Source organism: Cajanus cajan, chromosome 1 (genome assembly GCF_000230855.2).
Source record: "Cajanus cajan strain Asha chromosome 1, NIPB_CcT2T_4, whole genome shotgun sequence".
NCBI lineage: Eukaryota > Viridiplantae > Streptophyta > Magnoliopsida > Fabales > Fabaceae > Cajanus > Cajanus cajan.
In genome coordinates, this window is record NC_138517.1 from 36,201,960 (window position 1) to 36,225,560 (window position 23,601).

A 23,601-nucleotide genomic window follows, 5' to 3' on the forward strand; every position below is an offset into this window, starting at 1 on the left:
TTAAATGGACAGATCCATAATTTATATATTTTAAAATATTAATATACACTAATTTTAAATATAATTTATATATTTAAATATGGTATTTTTTATATATAATATATTATATATAAATTTTAAATATATTATATATAATAAATTTATTTGTATATTGAACAAATTAAAATATTTTTATATAATTGATTATAAATAATAATTATACATGATAAATATTTAAATTATATATTGTAAATACTAAAATACTGATTAAGATCAATCGGTGTTGGGTGAATTGTGAAAAAATGTTTGCATGAATAGGAGATAGCACAGTGATTACTTAGCAAAGAGGTCACCATTTCCTTTCAAATTCGCTTTCCCCTTTATTTTGTTTTTAGATTAAGTTATCGTTTTATTAGTTGGCCTACATGAATCGGTTGAAGTTGTATTTTAGTTTGTTTTTATATTAAATATTTATTATATATGATTAAACTTAATAATAAATTTTATATATATATATATATATATATATATATATCTTATATTTAAATATACAAGTTATATTATATTAAAAAATTATAAAGAGATATTTTTAAATAAATAATTTATATTTTAAATTTTATGATAAATAATTTATATTTTGAGGTAAGATTAATTTTTAATTATTGATAATTTATTTTATATTGATAGATATAAATTATAACATGTTAAAAGAATCTCTAAAAATTATCTCTTTAAATAAAACTCTTAAAAAGCATATAACAATCATTTGTACTTAATATATAGAATAAATTATTCACTATTATAATTTTTTTCCAAAAAAAAAGATAAAATTGGGTATTAGCAATTAGTATAGGATTTGTTGTTTTTTTTTTATAAATTAATATTTTTACATACATGATACACAAGATAAATATTTATTTTATATAAATATAAATTTTTTTTATAAATAAATACTTATTAATATATAAATTATATTATAATTAAAATTTATAATAAATAAATATTTTTAGATATATAAACATATTTTAGATTTATAATAAATAATTTATATTTTAATATAATATTATTTTAATTATTGATATCTAAAAAAATGTTGAAAAAAAACTCTAAAAATGTTATCATTGAAAAATAATCTCTAGAATAATTTACATTAAAACTTGAATGAGATTTATTTTTTTTAGGACAAAATACATTGAAAAAGTTTGTGTTACTTTGTGTAATTACAATGAGTAGTTGTGTGAAGTGTTATCGTGTGAAGTGGAACCACTAAAATGTCAAATTTGAAAGTATTACAAATGATATCAAAGTAGATCATCTCTTCATATATGATGCGATTTAGAAACAAACTAAGCATAAGCTAGTGATTTGTAGAGGTATGAGATTGTGTGGTTGTAGATGACTTAAAGGAATTAATTAGTATTGATTGTACCAATAATATATATATACTTTTTAATAGTTTATCACTTAAGAACTCCACAACTAACTATGCTTAACTTGAAGCAATTTAAGGATGTGTAACCTTCAAAAAAGTTTCATAGAAAGCGTGTAAATAAGAATAAAGTATGTTAAAAAGTCTTACATTAGTTTTGGGGGACAATCGTTGATCCTAAAGGTTGTCAAACATTTTTGAAATGACTTCTCATAGAGGATTTTAATCGATAAAAGGTTATGCCCAATGAAAAATTGTGTGAAATGGTATCATTTGAAGTGTTGTGGAATAAGGTCATTGAGATGTCAAATCTAACAAGTTTATGACATGTATTAACAAGGTTCAACATAGTTGGTACTACCATCATACTTGCCTAATAGTAGTTTAGGATTGTTATACACAAACTAATAAATGTAATAAATTATTCTATTTTCCATATTTCAATTTGATATTTTTTATTATATCTTCTATCATTTCTTACTCCATAATAAATTTATATTTGTTGTCAAGTGTAAATTAATTAAAATTTAAATAAAATATAAAGATATAAATGACAAAAAATTATTAATATTATCTTGAAATTTAAAAATAATAAATAAATAAAATAACATTTTACTAAAAAGCGACAAGTAAAAACGAGCAGAAAGAGTATATAACTAAGTTCCTAAAACATATTGAAAGAAGTTTGATTATCTAACTATGTGTATAAAGAAGATTTCATTGAAAGAAATAAAACTCATTTCAATAATTTTTGTTTTATAATAAATTGGTCTCTTATCATCCATCGAGAAATATCTCTAATTAACATTATATAAAAAGTACTACTTCTATCTCATTTTAATAATCGTTTAAGATTATTATACACAAAGTAAGAAACATAATAAATATCTTTATTTTTAATAGAATGATTTTGATATTTTTTATTATACTTTTATTTTTATTTTTATTGTATAATAAATATATATTATTTGTCATATATAAATTAGTTAAAAATAAAATAAACTATAAAGATATAATTGAAAAAGAGTAATTAATATTATATTAAAATTTGAAAGTAAAAATTAAATTAAAAAATACAATTTTACTAAATAAAAAAATAAAAAGGAATGAAGGAACTGAGTCAACACTCAACAGCACTCTTACATGCACATATTCCCTTGTACAATGTTTACACGTGTTATTCAGTGGATTTAAAAATTATAATTAAATATTAACTTTATGATTCATTATGATTTTTAGGTAAAGATGGAACTAGGTCGGCCCAAAGCTAGATAGGCACTGACACGTGTAGGCCCATGTGGAAGACAAAGAGAGGCAAAGGACAACTAGTTTTGAGCCCTATTGCTTTATGTCTCTAAGCCACAATTTATTTTTTTAATTAAAAATAAAAAAAATTACAAAGATGATCATAACAAAGATTGAATTTAAGTCTGCATATTTCTAGTTACTATAATTCCTTTTCACTTAATTATTAGACTAATTTTAGTAATAAGCGACAACTTATTGTTATTGCATCACTAATTTAATATTTTTTAATTTTTTAGTTTTATCTTCCTTATAATTTTAAAAGTTTTACTTTAATTTTGTAAATTATCAGAAGAAAAGAGATACCCTCTATATTTTAAAAAATGAAAAAATGATGATACACCGTGTGATTAATTAGAGCGTGTGTGTGTGTGAGGTTTTGAAAAGAAATCTAAATAATAGAAAAAGATGAGGAGAGAGTAAAAAAGGGTTGAAAATAGACATAAGATGAAAAGTGAGTTAGAAGTAATACAGGAGCAGAATAGTTTAATAAAAGTGTCAAATAGTTTAATAAAAGTGTCAAATTTCATGAGAGATGTCACATTAATTATAGTGTTTGAGATTCCACCACTAGACTAGATAGACTCTAATGGGACATCTTGTAACACGTATTAAATTATAAATGATGTCACATTAATTAAAATATCAAACAAGGGTTAAAATATGTTTTAATTACAGATTTTATTTTTTTTTGTTCGTCTCTGGAGTATCACCGCCGATAGCAGTGATTAATCTCCTCGCTACGTTGGAGGCACCTCAAAAGGTGGGATAGCTGACCTCAAGATTTAATTACCGATTTGATTATACACTTTAAGAAACTAATAAATCGAAAGAATAAAAATTAAATAAAAAATTAAAATAATATTTAGGCAAAAGAAATTACTTTCCATGTAGATTAATCTTTAATATTAATTTTAAAATATTATATGAATTATGTTTATGAAAAAAAAGTAAAAATAAAATAGAATTTTTAAAATATTTAGTTAATAATATTTTTTTAAAGCTGATTCTTTAATATTATTGAATTTTTAAAAAAATTATAAATTTTGTGACACGTTTTATTTCTTATATAAATTTATAATTACAAATACTTTTTAGTCCCTATAAAATTAATATGCTTTAATTTTAATTTTTATAAAATATTACTTTATTTTTTATTTTTGAAATTTGAAATTATTGTTTTTATCTCTAAAAATGAATAAATTTTAATTTTAGTTTTTATAAAATATTATTTATTTGTTTTTATCTTTCTAAAATCTAAAGTTATTTTTTATCTTTAACATTTATTTTAAGATAAATAAATAATATTTATTTTAAAAATTTATTAATTTTTTTTAAAGATATCTCATATTAGTTATATTAACATAATATTAGATATAAATATTGATAAACATAAAAAAATTATTATGACTAACAAACAACAATTTCAACCGTAAAAAAAGTAAAAAATAAAAGCAAAATTTACAAATATCAAAATTAAAGTATTTTGTTTTATAAAAATTTAAAACATATTTAAACTTTATACTTATCATAAAATCCATTATAAAAACTCAGAGTGTATTGCTTACAACACATCTCTAAATTTGTAAACTTTAATCATTCCTTTGCTCTGACCAGTCAAGTAACCATGTATCTTGTCCCACACTCCCATCACTTCCATCAACCAAGTCTACACTTTTTCAAAGCATTTATTATTTCAACATTTAATCTCTTCTTTTAGGAGAGAAAATTTGCACTGTAATCAAGAAAAGGAAAATATAAGTAACAGTATAACATTTTTATTTAGTTGATGAAAGATTTAAAAAATAAAATAAAAAGTTATATCTTTTTATTGTATTTTGTTCTCATTTTCTCTCTGTTCAAGAGAACAAAAGATTGTAAAAAGAGGATTAGGAGTATTTTTTGTATTCTTTGTCTCCGACTCTCCCGTCTTTGGATGGATTTGTGAATAAGTTTACGCTAAATTTTTTTTTTAATAATGAGATATATTTTATAATAATATAATATTTATTACATCTATTATTAAAAAGTGTAAATATAAATTATAATGACATAATATATATTGTTTAATTTTATTCAAATTTAACATTAAAATTATGTATAAGTATATGTTAAATAGATTTATATTTACATTATATGTAATAACACTTTTATATGTCATTTATAAGTAATATTTTTTGTAGTGTTATAAAAATTAAATTTAACTCCATATCCTTCATGGGCGGGAGACTCATATACATACATGCATATATATATATATATATATATATATAAAGAGAGAAAAAAAAAAAAGAAAGTGATCTACTTATTTAAAGAGTAAGTCTACTTAAATTTATTTCATTTAATAACTCATGTTATACATCAAATTTTAACAATTTAACATTGAATAAAAGTTTTTAATATATAAATTAAGTCTGCAGAGTTTTAAAAATTTTAAAAATTATTTAATATTTTATTTTATTAATTCAAAGTAATGTATAAAATATTTTTATGATTATCCATCAAATTGCATTCAAGAAATAAAGTAATAAATAGTTTTCAATTTTTTTTTAAAATTTACAAACTTGATATATACATTAAGAACTTTTAATTTAATAGTTGAAGAGTTTTTAAGTGGAGTAAGTGTAAGTAGATTTACTCTTGAAATAAATGAATCTCTCCTTGTATTGATATATATATATATATATATATATATATATATATATATATATAATACTTTATGTAACAACTCGACAAATCCCTACACTTTACAACTAGGCAACGAAAAACATAAACATAATTATCTAAGGTCAACATGTAAACAGTCCCTAGTTATACACGTAACAATATATATATATATATATAAATATAAAATTATCATTATAACGACCCGCCATGGTCTCTACACTTAGTGGAATCGCACTACTGCTAGTGAAATTAAGAGAAATATTAAGCTGGATAACCCATACATACATGTACAAATAAAAATGAAAATAACTAAGTTTTTGGTTATAAAATAGAATGCCATATATGTACAGTCATCCCAAAAGTAATATTCCCTAGTGTCGGTCAAGCACAAACAAAATCATTATCTAAAATGGTAACTCTAACACGAGGATCAAACTCCCCGTCTCGCAGCGGTCACCTCAACTCCAAGTTAGTCCTGACCTGCTCCCATACCAAGTATGATTATCGCAGTTCCACCACATGGAAACAGAAGGGTAAGCTAGAGTTCAAAACCAATCATACAAGTACAGAATAAAATCTATACTACACATCATCCAACTATCAATCATGTTCATAGAGTCACACATACACTCTATCCAACACTACTCATGCATAAAGTACATTGCACCAATCATGAAGTCAAACACCACACACTTCATCATATTAACAATCATGCAATAAATGCATCTCATGACAGATATTGTAATACCCATTTTTTTATTATTTATTTATCAATGGCATTTTCGTAAATTTTCTTAATGATACCACTAAATGTGACACCCTCTACCCCATTATTAATATACAACAAATGTAACAATAAAATTTTTCTTTTATTCTTTTTGGGTAAATAAAATCTTTCATAGTTGACAAATATTTCAAATATCACAAGGTAAAAGATTCACATTCGTAATTCATAAATCATAACTCTAGTGTAGAAATTATAAAAGAAAGGAAGTTAAGATTTTCAATACAATTTAGTGAAAAACAAGAAATCACATATATACAAATAATAATAAAGGAAATATAAATTAACTCCAGTAAAGGTGGCAGTGCCTCCTGGTTAGGGATTAATTTATACTCCCAAATCATGTAATAAAAATATAACAAAGATGTACATTTTAGTCTTTTACCAAGAACGTTTAAATTACAATTTTTAACATACATTTTCCTTGAATTATAAACTTTATCTACGTTATCTCTTTGTTAGAAATTACAAAAGAAGAGAAACTAAAGTTATTAAAATAATAACATATTAAACTAAGCTAACTATGCCCCGATGTCACATCCTATCAGAGCATGCCCAACTGAAGCCTTAAGCCTCATCAACCACATCCTCATGATGTTGATCGCCTGCAACATAATTTAAACATATACAAAAACAACAAGGGAGTGAGAAACATTTCACTCAGTTTTAGGTGCAGAAATAAAGGCTAGATAGCACACACACACACAACATATATAGATCACATGTAAACAATACACATAATAATCAATATCACATATATATTCATTTATCATGTTTGTGATGTCATGAACTCGACTCATAAATGCATGCATGTGGCGCCATACAGAAGCTTCACATATCATCACTGGTGACCTTAAGGTACACCTGGTTACATCACTGGTGACCCTAAGGTACACCTTGTTAACATCAACTGTCGGTGACCCTAAGGTACACCTTGTTAGCATCAACTGTCGGTGACCCTAAGGTACACCTGGTTAGCATATCATCAACTGTCGGTGATCCTAAGGTACACCTGGTTAGCATCAACTGTCGGTGACCCTAAGGTACACCTGGTTAGCATATCATCAACTGTCGGTGACCCTAAGGTACACCTAGAGTAATATATGCATATGATGCATGTCATACAATCATTATTTCATGAACTCAACATTTAACTTATTACAATATTTCATCAAGTACATCATGTCATTATTTTTCATATTCTTATTATCACAGCTTGTCTCAATAGTCCATTCTTAGGTCTCATAGTCCATTCTTAGGTCTCATGTCATTGTCCATATTTCCATGGTCATGTCATAAATACTCCCCATAAGGTCTGCATAGGTATTCACAGAGATTCAGAGAGCATTCTTATTCATATTAAAACTCATTTATTATTAACATTAATTTCATACTCATTTATTACTTTTAACAAAGAACAAAGTAGAATAAATAGAAAATCGGACAGAACAACGACACCTTTAACAAAAACAAAGTAGAGTAAATAGAAAATCAAACAGAACAACGGCAAGGGATTGGAATTACATAATCATTTATTATTTCCAACAAGGAATAAAGTAGAGCAAACAGAAAATAAGACAGCACAACGGCAATGGATTGGGGGCCAATCCGACAAACAACTATCCAACAATTATTCCCACACCCCTGAGCGAGGTTCTCACTCCCCCCCCCCCTTACCTGGATAAGCGGAGTTGAAACTTGGGCAGAGCCTCCTCTTCTGGATTCCCTCTTTCTTTCCCTTTCTTTCTTTCTTTCTCTCTCTCTCTCTCTCTTCTCTTTCTCTCTCTAAAATTTTCACTTCTTACTGAATATAAAATTTTTCACCCCTGGCCCCTATTTATAGGCAACCTGGCACAATCGGAACGGCCCGTACTGGTTTCGGAACGGCCCGTTCCGGATCCTTCAAACATGGGCAAATTTTTCAACTGGAACGGCTCGTTCCAAAAGTGGAACCGGCCGTTCCAAGAATTAAAAATGTGTTGTTTTTGTTGTCCCAGAATGAGCCTGGAACGGACCGTTCTGGAAGGGAGAACGTGCCGTTCTGAAAGCAGAACGGGCCGTTCTGCTGGGTTTTGAAATGGGCCGTTCTGGTTTCAGAACGGGCCGTTCTGCTTTTTGTGCCACCACATTCGCTTTACCTGGATGGTACATTAACTGAAAGTCATAATCTTTCAAAAACTCAATCCACCTCCTTTGTCTCATATTTAACTCTTTCTGATCAAACAAATATTTCATACTCTTATGATCACTGAACACATCAAACTTTGCTCCATAGAGATAATGTCTCCAAATCTTCAAAGCAAAAACCACTGCAGCCAACTCTAGATCATGCATAGGATAATTCCGTTCATGAGTCTTTAACTGCCTAGATGCATAGGCTACAACCTGTCTATCTTGCATAAGAACACATCCTAAACCTTGATGAGATGCATCACAATAAACCTTAAAAGATTTATTAGGATATAGCAGAATCAACACAGGAGACGACGTCAACTTTTCCTTTAACTCTTGAAAACTCCTTTCACACTCCTCCGTCCATATAAAAGGATGATATTTCCTGGTCAGCTGTGTCAAAGGCATAACTATTTTAGAAAATCCTTCTATGAATCTTCTATAATAGCCAGCCAATCTCACAAAACCTCTAACTTCAGTAACTGATTTTGGACGCTCCCACCTCAAAATTGCCTCCACCTTAGTAGGATCAACTGCAATTCCTTGTGCAGAAATCACATGACCCAAGAACTTAACTTCAGATAACCAAAATTCACATTTTGACAACTTTGCAAATAACTGTTTCTCCTTCAATATCTGCATAACTATCCTCAGTTGTTCTCTATGTTCTTCCATAAATTTAGAATAAACCAGAATATCATCAATGAACACCACCACAAACTTATCCAGAAAGGGTCTGAAAATCCTGTTCATATGTCTTACATGATGGTTAGTGAAATGGAGTTGGTAGAGAAATTCAGGGATATGAATCTTAATGTTGTGATTGCCCCAGATTTTATTAGTTGTGGTATGACTACCATAACTAGTGATTTCTTGGAAATGGTGAAACAAAAACAAGTTCAGGATACGGGATTGAATAAGGTTAGAGAGTTGGGTTCTGAGAAAGCTGAAGGATTTGAACAAGATATAGATGGAGTTTTGAGGTACAAGGGTAGAGTTTGTATTCCACAAGATAAAGAGTTGAAGAAGTTGATACTTGAGGAAGGTCATAAGAGCAAGTTGAGTGTACATCCGGGTATGACAAAAATGTATCAAGATTTGAAGAAAATGTTTTGGTGGAATGGTATGAAGAGGGAGATAGCCGAGTATGTTGCATCTTGCATTGTATGTCAGAAAGCTAAAGTAGAACATCAAAAACCAGGAGGTTTGTTACAAATGATGGAAGTGCCAGAATGGAAATGGGATAGTATAACCATGGATTTTGTTGTTGGATTACCAAGGTCTGCTAAGAATTGTGATTCTATTTGGGTGATCGTGGATAGATTAACTAAGTGTGCTCATTTTTTTCCAGTGAATATAAAGTGGTCCTTGGAAAAGTTAACTCAGTTGTATATTAAGGAGATTGTTAGATTACAATAGGGATCCTCGTTTTACTTCTTGATTTTGGCAGAGTTTGCATTAGGCATTAGGAACTAAGCTGAGACTTAGTTCTGCTTACCACCCACAGACTGATGGGCAGTCTGAGAGGACTATCCAATCTTTGGAGGATTTGTTGAGAGCTTGTATTTTGGATCATCTAGGGAGTTGGGAAGAAATGTTGCCTTTGGTCGAGTTCACTTATAATAACAATTTTCATGCAAGTATAGGAATGGCACCATTTGAGGCTCTGTATGGGAGGAAATGTCGAACACCTTTGTGTTGGTTTAAAGAGGGAGAATTAGTGATGGTGGGCCCAGAGATCATCTTACAGACTACTGAAAAGGTGAAACAAATTCAGGAAAGAATGAGAGTTACTCAGAGCCGGCAAAAGTCTTATGCAGACAAGAGGAGGAAACCTTTGGAATTTTCAGAGGGAGAACATGTATTTTTGAAGGTAACTCCTACCACAGGTGTGGGAAGAGCTATCAAAGCTAAGAAGTTGAATCCTAAGTTTATTGGGCCGTATCAAACTCTTAAGAGGATTGGACCAGTGGCATATCAGATTGCATTACCTCCATTTCTGTCTAATTTACATGATGTGTTTCATGTTTCACAATTGAGGAAGTATATTCACGATCCGAGTCATGTCTTGGAATCAGAGGCAGTGCAAATTAAAGAGAATGTAACTTTTGAGAAACAACCAGTTTCAGTGGCAGATAAGAAAGTTAAACAATTGCGAGGTAAATCTATCAATTTGGTGAAGGTTATTTGGGATGAGTTTACTAATGAAGCCACTTGGGAATTGGAAGACAAGATGAAGGATCAATACCCATATCTCTTTTTAAGTAAGTGAATTTTCGAGGACGAAAATTTTTGTTGTTGGGGAGAATTGTAATACCCATTTTTTTTATAATTTATTTACCAATGGCATTTTCGTAAATTTTCTTAAAGATAGAGGGTGTTTAGGTAACTTGGAACGGGCTGTTCCAAAAGCGGAACAGGCCATTCCAAGCACCAAAAATGAACTAGATTTAAAGATTGAGAACGGGCCCAGAACGGGCCGTTCCAACAAGGAGAACGGGCCGTTCTGATTTTGGAACGGGCCGTTCTGGAAGGAGCATGGGCCGTTCCGGAGGGAGAACGGGCCGTTCTGAATGAGTATCTCAACGGGCCGTTCTGGTTTTGGAACGGGTCGTTCCAGTTCAAAATTTTACGTGGATTTTTCAGGCCCAGAACGGGCGTTCCGCTTTTGGAACGGGCCGTTCCGGGTTAGGCAGGCAGAACTCTATAAATAGGGGGTTGGGGGTGTTGGAAAAGCAGGATTGAGAGAGAAGGTCCTAGAGAGAGAGAGAGAAAAAGGGAGAGGAGGGGAAAGAAAAGAGGAATGAAAGGAAGAGGAATCCAGTAGAGGAGGTTCTGCCAGGGGAGAGAAAAGAGGAAGGAGAGGAGGAGATTCTGCCCGAGTTTCGGTTCTTGTTTAAGGAAGAGGAGGAGGTTCTGCCCGAGTTTTGGTTCAGGTTTATCCAAGTAAGGGTAGTACTTATAAGACTTAATCTAGTATGTATGAGCATGATTGTAACACCCCAATTTTTTTAAAAGGATATTTTTATTAGTAATGGCATTTCTGTAATTACTGAGGACATTTTCGTAATTTTATAAAGGTATTAGGGGTATTTGAGTAACTCGGAACGGGCTGTTCCGAAAGTGGAACGGGCCGTTCTGAGCATTAAAAATAAGCTAAAATTTTAGGTTGGGAAAGGGCCCAGAACGGGCCGTTCCAACAAGGAGAACGGGCCGTTCCGGAGGGAGAACGAGCCGTTCTGCTGAGATTGAGAACGGGTCGTTCTGGTTTTGGAACGGGTCGTTCTACTTTTTGGGAACGGGCCGTTCCGATTTTGGAACGGGCCGTTCCAGTTGAGAAATTTGCACAAATTCGAAGGATCCGGAACGGGCCGTTCCGAATTCAATACGGGCCGTTCCGGGTACACCAGTTTGCCTATAAATAGGAGGCTGAGGGGTGAAAAATTATATACTGAGTGAGAAGGTGAAATCTTAGAGAGAGAAAGAGGAGAGAGAGAGAGAGAGAGAGAGAAAGAAAGAAAGAAAGAAAGAAAGGGAAGAAAGAGAGAATCCAGAGGAGGAGGCCCTGCCTAAGTTCCAGCTCCTGCTTATCCAGGTAAGGGGGGGAGTGAGAAACCTCGCTCAGGGGTGTGGGGATAATTGTTGGATAGTTTGTTTGTCGGATTGGCCCCCAATCCCTTGCCGTTGTTCTGTCTGATTTTCTATTTACTCTACTTTGCTCTTTGTTGAAGGTGTCGTTGTTCTGTCTGATTTTCTATTTACTCTACTTTGCTCTTTGTTGAAGGTGTCGTTGTTCTGTTTGATTTTCTATTTACTCTACTTTGCTCTTTGTTGAAGGTGTCGTTGTTCTGTTTGATTTTCTATTTACTCTACTTTGTTCTTTGTTGAAAGTAATAAATGAATATGAAATTAATGTTAATAATAAATGAGTTTTAATATGAATAAGAATGTTCTCTAAATCTCTGTGAATACCTATGCGGACCTTATGAGGAGTATTTATGACATGACCATGGAAATATGGACAAATGACATGAGACCTAAGAATGGACTATGAGACCTAAGAATGGACTATTGAGACAAACTATGATTATGAGACTATGACAAATGAGGACATGATGTACTAAATGAAATTCTGTAATAAGTTAAATGTTGAGTTAATGAAATAATGAATGTGTGACATGCATCATATGCATATATTACTCCAGGTGTGCCGCTGAGGCCGCATACCAACGATGCTAACAAGGTGTACCTTAGGGTCACCGACAGTTGATGCTAACAAGGTGTACCTTAGGGTCACCGGTGATGTAACTTGCTAACGAGGTGTACCTTAGGGTCACCGGTGATGTAACTTGCTAACGAGGTGTACCTTAGGGTCACTGGTGATGTAACTTGCTAACAAGGTGTACCTTAGGGTCACCGGTGATGTAACTTGCTAACGAGGTGTACCTTAGGGTCACCGGTGATGTAACTTGCTAACAAGGTGTACCTTAGGGTCACCAGTGATGTAACCAGGTGTACCTTTGGGTCACCAGTGATGATATGTGAAACTTCCTTATGGCGCCACATGTATGCATTTATGAGTCGAGTTCATGACATCATTGCATGATAAATGAGTATATATGTGATATTGATGATGTATGTGTATTGTTTATATGTGACTTATATTTATTGTGTGTATGTGTGGGTGCTATCTAACCTTTATTTTTTCACCTAAAACTGAGTGAGATATTTCTCACTCCCTTGTTGTTTTTGTATATGTTTAAATTATGTTGCAGGTGAACAACATCATGAGGATGTTGGTGATGAGGCTTAAGGCTTCAGTGGGCATGCTCTGATAGGATGTGACATCGGGCATAGCTAGACTTGTTTTTGGGATGTTATTATTTTAAAAGCTTTAATTTTCTCTTCCTTTGTAATTTTGAACGTTCTTGAGAAAAGACCAAAATGTATATCTTTGTCATACTATTTTATTACATGATTTGAAAGTGATATATTAATTCCTAACTAGGAGGCACTGCCACCTTTACTGGAATTAATATATATTCTCCTTTATATGATTTCTTGAGTTTAATACTTATCTTTGACTTTTTTTTTATGATTGATGAGTTACGAATGTGAATCTTCTACCTTATAAGATTTGAAGCAGTTGTTTTATACAGGAAAGATGTTATTAAACTATGAAAGATTTTATTTACTCAAAAATAAAAAGAAATTGTTGTTTACATTTATTGTGTATTAACGTTGGGGTAGAGGGTGTCACAATGATAAGGGTAGTATAACTTTTAATATGTTATTTTGTTTATATGAAGATTATCATTTGTTTAAGTTGATGGTTGTTTTAAGTGTTTAGTTATTTATGTTATTATATTGAATAATTTGGCTTGGTTATGGAAATTTTTGGTATGTAATTATGGAATATGCTATATGTGTGTGGTTTGGAAAGCTAATAGAACTTAGAGGAGTAAGGTTATGGTATGGATTAGATCTCTTGGTGAGATCAGGATATAATATTTGGAAAAATATGGAATTTGGGAATCCCATGGTGAGGATTCCAATGTGGAACTTTTCCAAAGGTTATATAATAAACCACTTCAGATGTTGGGTGGATTCTGAAGTACTCCTCTAAGTATTCTATTTGCTACCGGTATGGGTCTAGGCCGAGTCATACCGATGGATGAGGTGGCCCCACCAGGGTTACGTGACGACGTAATCCAACTGTATATTTTCCATGAGAGGTTAGGCGTGGGACATGGGTTGTTGACATGTTTCACCGTATCAACACTTGGTTTGGATGGTGTTGAGGCCAACATTTGGTTTGGATGTGTTGGTTACATCATGGATTATATAGTGGTGTGACTTTGTTTTGGATGTGGAATATGTATACATATGGTATGGATTGTATACATTGGTTATAGATTCTTTATTATCATAAAATATGTATATATTGGCATAGATGTGTATACATTATATTTTGGATTGGTCTATATTTAGCTTGGAAATGACTTGTTTGTCTGGATAAATATTGTGGACAAATATCTGTTTAATGATATTTTATTATGATATACTATGGTTGGTTTTATATGTGCTAACCCTTATATTTCCATGATGTGGACTGTGATGATCTCACTATGTGGGGGAGCAGATCAGGTATGAGGCTTTGGGATAGCAAGGAGTCTTTCGGATAGCTGTTTTGAGAAGTGGCTAGGTTTAGAGCTTGACCAGTGTAACGACCCGCCACGGTCTCTACACTTAGTGGAATCGCACTACAACTAGTTAACTAAGAGAATATTAAACTGGATAACACATACATACAGGCATAAATATAAAGATCGAAATAATTAAGTTTCTGTATATAAAATATAGCACCATATATGTACAGTCATCCCAAAATATTCCTTAGTGCCGGTCAAGCACTGACAAAAAAAAAAATGTTACCCAGTATGGTAACTCAAAACACGAGACTCAGCTCCTCGTCTCACAACGATCATCTCTACTCCCAAGCTATCCCTAACCTGCTCCCATACCAAGTATGATCATCGCAGTTCCACCACATGGAAAACAGAAGGGTAAGCTAGAATTCAAAGATCAATAATACAAGTACAGAATAAAAATTCTATACTACACATGCATCCCAAATCCTGTCCCTAAGGAACCTTTCATCTCAATCAATCATTCATTCACCAAACATGAAGTCAAACACCACACTTCATCATATTAATAATCATGCAATGAATGCAACTCATGACAGATAGGCATACATATCAATCATCTAATGCGTCGTCACGCATACACCTAGGAGATCTCCATAACAATAGAGTTGTATAAGTGACATTCCATCCTACCGAAACCACCCCAACCGTTTTCACGCCCAAAGCGCCCGCTCGGTCACAGCTAAACAGGATATAATCCTCCCTCGGATTTACTCGGATGATGTCACTTACACACTTGGAAGTCCAGATCCACCGTCAGGTATAGCACAGCTGGGTACGGGCTTACCACGACCTTGGCATGCATTAACCAAGTCAATTGTGGAGTTCGCCCACCGACTATCCGCAAGGATCCACGCACCTTCCCGAGTACTTGGTTAAGGGAAAAACCCTCGACCTCATACCCCGCTCCAACACTAGCTAAGGACTTAGAGGAGACTCACCCAACCCAGTGGCCTATCTGAGCACCACTCTCCCAAATCCAGTGGCCTCCCAGAGCACCACTCTCATATATTAGTGGCCTATCCAAGCACCACTCTCAAGAGACTCTATGTGAGCTCTTCCAGTTCGAAATATTTTTCCTCTCCTCAAGTCCTAGGCTAGACTCATGCCATAGGCATCACATGCAATCATGCATCATACATCATAATGGTCTGCCCACCATCATGATCAACAACCATACACATGTCATAAGACATCACATGCAATAATGCATCATACATCATAAATGGTCTACCTACCATTATGATCAATACATACCATATGAACGTATCATATTCAAACATTCATATATATCATCACAAAGCATACATATGAATCACACCTCACCATACATCATATATCATACATACATGATCTAAAACTTCAACTTTAAACATGCATAAGCATCAATTCATTCATAAATATATTCAAGCACAGTGCCGTCAACTCGCGCCTGGCCTAACACCAACCCAAGAGCTCTAAGCTCTTCCACGCCTGATACGCTCAACCTGCGCCCGGCCTAAAACTATTCAGAGAGTTCAAAATTCTCATCCAAACTAACAAATTCAGCCACATGCAAACAATCTAGCTTCCCTTACCTGAAGATTGGCTCAGATAGCCAAAGACTGAATCAAAAGTATAATTTCCCCTCGAGGCTCAACTCGAAACTTCAGTCCTCCCAAAACAAGCTTTCTAATCTGAAATTCAAGAAAAGACAGAAGGAGTTATTGATCTAGAGGAGAAAAGGAGTTAAACAGAGAAATTTGGGAGAGAAAGGAGCTCACTGACCCAGAGACCTTCTCTCTAAAACTTCTCTCTAGAACCATAACTCCTCACGGCCCCTGTAGACCCCTAAAATTGTCCGGGTCAGAAATAAAGCTTGAAGACTCTCGAAGACTGAAGGATAATCAGCCAGAAGGACTCCTCGAAGGCCCTAGGAGGGTTCTCTGTAGGTCTAGAGGTCTTAGAATAGCTCAAAATAAGGAAGTGGAGGGAGTGAAGCCCAATACGGCCGTACTGAACCTAATACGGCCGTATTGAAGCTTCAATACGGCCGCAGTGAACTCAATACGGCGTATTGAAGTTTCTGAAACTTCAATACGGCCGTACTGAAGTCAATACGCCCGTATTGACACTTCAATACACCCGCAGTGAACTCAATACGGGCGCATTGAAATTTCTGAATTTCAATACGGCCGTATTGAACTCAATACGACCGTATTGAAGTTCAAAAATTTCAATACGGCCGTACTGCTCCTGTAGGCCGTATTGCGCCTATTCCCTATAAATATGACGTCAATTGGACGTCATTCCACACTTTTTCACATAGTTTCAACCCTCTCCTTGAGTATTCTGGGGTTTTTGAGCAGTGTTCTGCCCTAGAAATCACTCGGAGAGTTGATCCGACAAAGTTCTTGAGCCCCGAGCCATTTTGCTTGAGGATCGAACCTAGTCGAAGGGAAATCCTCCGGATTTCCATAGTCAAAAGTTTTTAGGAAGGAGCGAGCGAGCTTGTAGAGCGAGGGAACGCCAAAAAGCTTCCCAGTCTTACTCAATATATAAAAGCACGCTTCAAGAGGTTTCTTCTTAAAATCCTTCCTTTTACTGCTTTCTGTGTGCATATTTAATTGTCATCATGTAGATAGTTAATTTATAATCGCTTATAATAAATAGGGGTAATTTAGTAATTTTACGTTGTTATTTTAGAAAATAATCTGTCATAGGGAACCCGAAAGGGGCGCTGTGGGGTGCTAACACCTTCCCCACACGTAACCGACTCCCTTACCCAACTCTGGTTGTAATGGCCAAAGTTGATTTATAAAATCAATTGCCTTATCCCTTTTTCCAATGTTTTGAGTAAAACATTGGTGGCGACTCCACGAACCCTCCTTTTACGAAAACCACTAATCCATGGAGGGTCCCGCTTGGGATTAATATGGATTGGTGAGACGTTTTAATAAATAAATTGGATAGGATCGACAAGGTCTCAGTTTGAGAACAAGTCGTTCTAATAATCCAATACATTTTCAAAACTAAAATAATAAGCGAGCTCGACCGTCTTCGCGACCGCCGAGGCCCGTTTGGGCCGGTGGCGACAGATGGCGACTCCACTGGGGATTCTGGGGTTCGAGAGTCAGTCCCATTTAGTGACAGATTATTTTTAACAAATAATAGTTAAAAATTACTTTATTACCCCTCACTTGTATGATAACATGTTTATCTATTTGGCTTTAATAACTGTTGTATTTTTAAATTTACGCAATTGTTTGAAATAAAAACTGCACACAAACCTTTGCACACAACAGTTCCCTCTATACCCGGGGGCATGAGTGATTAACCATAGGGAGTGGATGTTAGTACGGCCGGTTGTCGAATGGGTCTATAGGTGCCCGTAGACCGTTGTCGGAAAACATCACTCAAGGTGATAACCATGAACTTGAGTCCGACGGTGCGTTGGAGCTTTCCATCGACCTACGACGAGAGGAATTGGGTCCCTATAATGGGGGCACCTTGGGGGCCTTTGACCAAGTGAGAACAGTTAGATCCTCCTTGAATATGCACTTTTCTGCAGGAGACCCCTACCTCGTGATTCGCTCGTGACTGTTCGTGGATGAGTGAATTGTTTGTGCATTTTTATGTGACATTGTATGAGCATATATTTGCACCTTTTAAACATACAACATTCTTGTTTACAATAAAAAATAAGAATAAATAGAAATAAAGATTTTCTAGTACATGGTGTTAACATCTACCTCCATTGCATTCATATAGGTAGTTTCCCTTTTCACCCAAAAAATACAAAAAAAGATACAAAATATTCAAAAGAAAAATATGTATTTACCCAAACCAAGCAATATCATGCATCATCTTAGGAAAATCCTAAAAACATGATAATGCTTAGTTCAATAAACACAATGCATGCATATTCAACATCATCATCTCATGCATATAGATCATGGAGGGATCTAGGAATCATTCATTTCATACATCCCTCCTAGTAATTCAGTAATAAACATAAATAAAAAGAAAGGATTAAATCGATGCGTATGTTCAAAAATGGATCGCACGCCGTTCGTCATCAAGTGTAAGCCAACAACCGCGCCAAGCGAGCGCACATCAACTCCGTTGTTGGTAATCAAGACGAATAAAGGGGAAGGTCCGACACCATTAAGGATCACCGCTCCAAGACCTTTCCCCTACGAATCAAATAAGGCTGTGCCGTGGATATACGACATCCACTCTTCTGCCGACAGCGATATCTCCAACATCGCTGGACTTGGGGGCATGACTAGGAGTGGCAGGATCTACACTCCCGAAGATCTTCATGATAAAGCCCCCAAGAATAAAGAAAAAGAAGAAAAGAAAACCAAGGAAAAAGAATCCGAGGAGGAGACAGACGAGCTGTTAAAGTTTATCCGACAGAGCGAGTACTCCATCGTGGATCAACTTCATAGGACGCCAGCAAAGATTATGCTGTTGTCGTTGATCCTAAGTTCCGAACCGCATCGGCAAGCTCTGTCGAAAGTCTTGAACGAGGCATACGTGTCGCACACTATCTCCCAAGACGAGTTTGAGGGGATTGTTAGTCACATCAAGGCTAATGATCACCTCACCTTCATCGATGAAGAAATCCCCGCCGAGGGATCAAACCACAACAAGCCCTTGCACATCTCTATAAAGTGCAAGGAGTATCACATCGCTAAAGTCTTGGTAGATAATGGATCTTCCTTGAATGTGATGCCAAAAAGAACGCTCAAGCAATTGGCAATCAAGGGAGTCCAAATGCGCCCGAGCAACATGATCGTTCGAGCCTTCGATGGTTCTAAAAGAGAAGTGGTGGGAGAGATCAATCTTCCAATCCAAATTGGACCCACTATCTTTAATGTCGAATTCCAAGTGATGGACATTACTCCCGCATACAGTTGTCTCCTCGGCCGACCTTGGATTCATGATGCGAAAGCTGTAACTTCTACGCTCCACCAGAAAGTCAAATTCATTGTGGGTGACAAGCTGGTGACTGTACAAGCTGAAGATGATATACTCATCAGTTACCCATCCACCATACCTTACGTGGATGCAACGGAGGAAGCTTTAGAAACCGCCTTCCAAGCATTGGAAATCGCCAATGTCGAAACGTTTCCCCAAGAAATGAAGAAGGTAGCCTCCATGCTCACCAAGAACGGATACTTGCCAGGACAAGGATTAGGCAAGGACTCCCAAGGAATCCCGGAGCTACCCATTATCAAGGATAATCCGGGGAAACAAGGGTTAGGATACAACCCTTATAAAGATCAAAGAACGAAGAGGAATCAAGATCCTTCTCGACGTTCTTTAAGCCAGATCTTTAGGAAGGCCGGTTCACAAGCGTCAAGGCCGGTCGTCGTCGTCAAAATGTTTTTCTCCTTCTAATAGGGATGTGTAAATTCAGTGACTATTAGAGATCACTCCTCGGGGACAGCCCGACCCCCGAGCCTCGATAGGGCACATGTTTCCATTATGATTATAATAAAATCATTCTTTATTAATTCTTTATTGCTTCTTTTCTTGCTTGCAATAAAATTCTAGACCGCATTATTTAACCCTGTTTGAATGAACATAAGTGAGGTTAAAATCGTCTTAATAATCAATAAACCCACATCATTTTGTGTGTAAGTGTGCACGACAACTTGGAGCACCTTTTCTTGGCCTCAATAAGTGCCGTCATGGATAAAAGAAATCCATTCAGGACAAAAATCCTAAAAAAACAAAAAGCTCGGCAGGAAACCCAAAAAGGGGGCTGCACAAAAATAAGAGCAAAAGATCCGCTAGGAATCCCACAAAAGGGTGACCTAGGCAAAAATTAGGGTTACAAAATAATGAACAAAAATAAAAGCCCGCTAAGACATCACAAATGGGTGTTTTAGGCAAAAGTTAGGGCCGTCAAAAAAGAAAAACAAAATAAATCCATGATGGTACCATCAATCGAATTCAACAAGGGGCTCAAGAAAAGCTATCCAAGTTGTCAAAACACAATCATTAATAACAAAGATGTGCTTAACCTCATAAGTGTTTAATCAAACTAACCTAAACACTTGAGCCTACCATTGGCCAGCCATTCTTACAAAAACCATTTTTCAAAAATAAAATAATCCCCTCTAAAACACAAACTTTTGAAAAATATACCCTTTCCTTCTTTTCTCTCTTGTCCCAACGATTTTTGAATAATCTAGTGGAAACATGGAGATATAGTGGTCAATAGGAGGTTTGACACATCTTCTAAAGAAAGGGAAGAATCATTTGGTTGATGACACCAAAATCAAATATGCATCATTCCTCGGTAACAGAAATCGGCAGAGCACAGTCCGTCTGGAGGAATGGCAAAATCCAAACACAAAAACGCATCGGTTAATTCTTTTGAAAAAAGAATCAAATAGAATTAGGTGCATCATACTGCATACATGCATACAGATGATAGGTGTACTGGAAGATCACTTATTCTCTGTTTATTGAAAAAACAAAAAATAATAAAAAATATAAATTTCAGAAAAAACAATGCGCCCGTACCATGTTCAGTACACCCATACTAAAATCAGGGTTATGAACAAAATTTCAACTCAACATGGGCGTATTGAAATGGATGCGGCCGTATTGGCCATAAAGAAATTTTCAAAGACCTCGTCATGAGGCAATTGCATAAAAAAGAAAAAATAGAAAAAATTGCTTGTGTATGACAGCAGCAAACAAAATGCAAAGATTCAGAAAATCAACAGCGTCATACAGAATAACTGAGCCTGGAGAGGCTTGCCGAAAGAATACTCTCAGAATAACTGAGCCTGGAGAGGCTTGCCGAAACAATACTCCCACAGAATAACTGAGCCTGGAGAGGCTTGTCGAAATAATACTCTCTCAGAATAACTGAGCCTGGAGAGGCTTGCCGAAAGAATACTCTCAGAATAACTGAGCCTGGAGAGGCTCGCCGAAATAATACTCCCTCGTCATACAGAATAATTGAGCCTGGAGAGGCTTGTCGAAATAATACTCCTTCAGAATAACTGAGCCTGGAGAGGCTCGCCGAAATAATACTCTCTCATAATAACTGAATTTAATTTCTTTAGCACTTTTAAATTCTGTACAGCAAAAGCCAAAAACATAAAAAAGGCAAAATACCAGAAAAAGCCAAATCAGAAGAAAAGGCAAAATACAGAAAAAGCCGAAAATGAAAAAAGGCAAGGATATAGAAAATCCAGCAAACAGATTGTACAGAATAACTGAGCCTGGAGAGGCTTACCAAAATAATACTCCACATCCTCCACATTATGCAGAATAATTGAGCCTGGAGAGGCTCGCAGAAATAATACTCCCCAGAGGAAACCTCAACTCATGCTCTTGGATTCAAAATCCCCAGCGAGAGCTATCAAGCAAGATCGTCAAAATCTCCAATGGAAGCACGATCACCCAAGCAGTATATCTAGTCAAAGGACTTAAAACTTCCTCAGTGAAGATAGCTCTCCAATTCAAGTGTTGAGTGAGGCTAAGCCTGCAGAGGCTTCCTAAATAATACTCTGGGATACATAAGATCCCTCATTCCCCAATCGCCTACTCAGAGGCATCCCTGCAAAAAGAGAAAAATCAAAAATATCAATAACCATTCCCCAAGCGGAATTTGGCACTCAGCCGAACACTGAACTTCAAATCCCCAGTCGCCTACTCAAGAGGCACCCCTTCAAAAAGAGAAAAATCAAAAATATCAATAACCATTCCCCAAAAGGAATTCGGCATTCAGCCAATCATCAAACATCAAGATAATTCGCCTATTCAGAGGCACTCTTTCAAAAAAAAGAGAAAAAATCGAAAAGATCAATAATCATTCCCCAAGCGGAATCCGGCTCTCAGCCTATCATTGAACATCAAGATGATTTGCCTAACAGAAGAGGCCAATCACAACCAATGACAAAATCCCCTGGCGGATAACAGCCTACACAGAGGCAACAAAATCCAAAAATCAAAAAGAGATACCCGAATAAGGATAATCGGGATACTCCACCAACGTCAAAGGATGTCAGCCAAACATAAGGCATCGCTCAACTCAGAGAGAAAGAGCATCTGTGTCTGCACCCCAAGGAGTCAGAAATTCCCCATGGGTACCAACAATGCAATGCAAGTTGGGGCACAGGAACCTGTGAATGACTGCACATCCCTTAGACGGATCCCTGCATTATCCAGCCCTCAGTGGCATCAAAATCAAAAACAATTGTCAAAGCAGCATCGTGGACTGTGGAGACAAAATCAAAATCAACATCCAGAACCCCCAGTGGATAATAGCCTACATAGAGGCTACAAAATCAGAAAATCAAAGAGAGACACCCGAATAAGGATAATCGGGATACTCCACCAACGTCAAAGGACGTCAGCCAAACATAAGGCATCGCTCAACTCAAAGAGAGAGCATCTGTGTCTACACCCCAAGGAGTCAAAAATTCCCCATGGGTACCAACAATGCAATGCAAGTTGGGGCACAAGAACCTATGAATGACTGCACATCCCCTAGACGGATCCCTGCGTTATCCAGCCCTCAGCGGCACAAAATCAGAAAAACCGTCGAAGCAGCATCGTGGACTGTGGAGACAAAAACCATATCAAATCATTGCCGAAGTGATCAGAAGACACGGAAGCAGGCCTGGAGAGGTAATACTCAACTGCTGAATATTAAGAGGCAGGACCTGGAGAGGGTAAACTCACACTGCTGAATGTTAAGAGGCAGGACCTGGAGAGGGTAAACTCACACTGCTGAATGTTAAGAGGCAGGACCTGGAGAGGGTAAACTCACACTGCTGAATGTTAAGAGGCAGGACCTGGAGAGGGTAAACTCGCACTGCTGAATGTTAAGAGGCAGGACCTGGAGAGGGTAAACTCACACTGCTGAATGTTAAGAGGCAGGACCTGGAGAGGGTAAACTCACACTGTTGAATGTTAAGAGGCAGGACCTGGAGAGGGTAAACTCACACTGCTGAATGTTAAGAGGCAGGACCTGGAGAGGGTAAACTCGCACTGCTGAATGTTAAGAGGCAGGACCTGGAGAAGGTAAACTCGCACTGCTG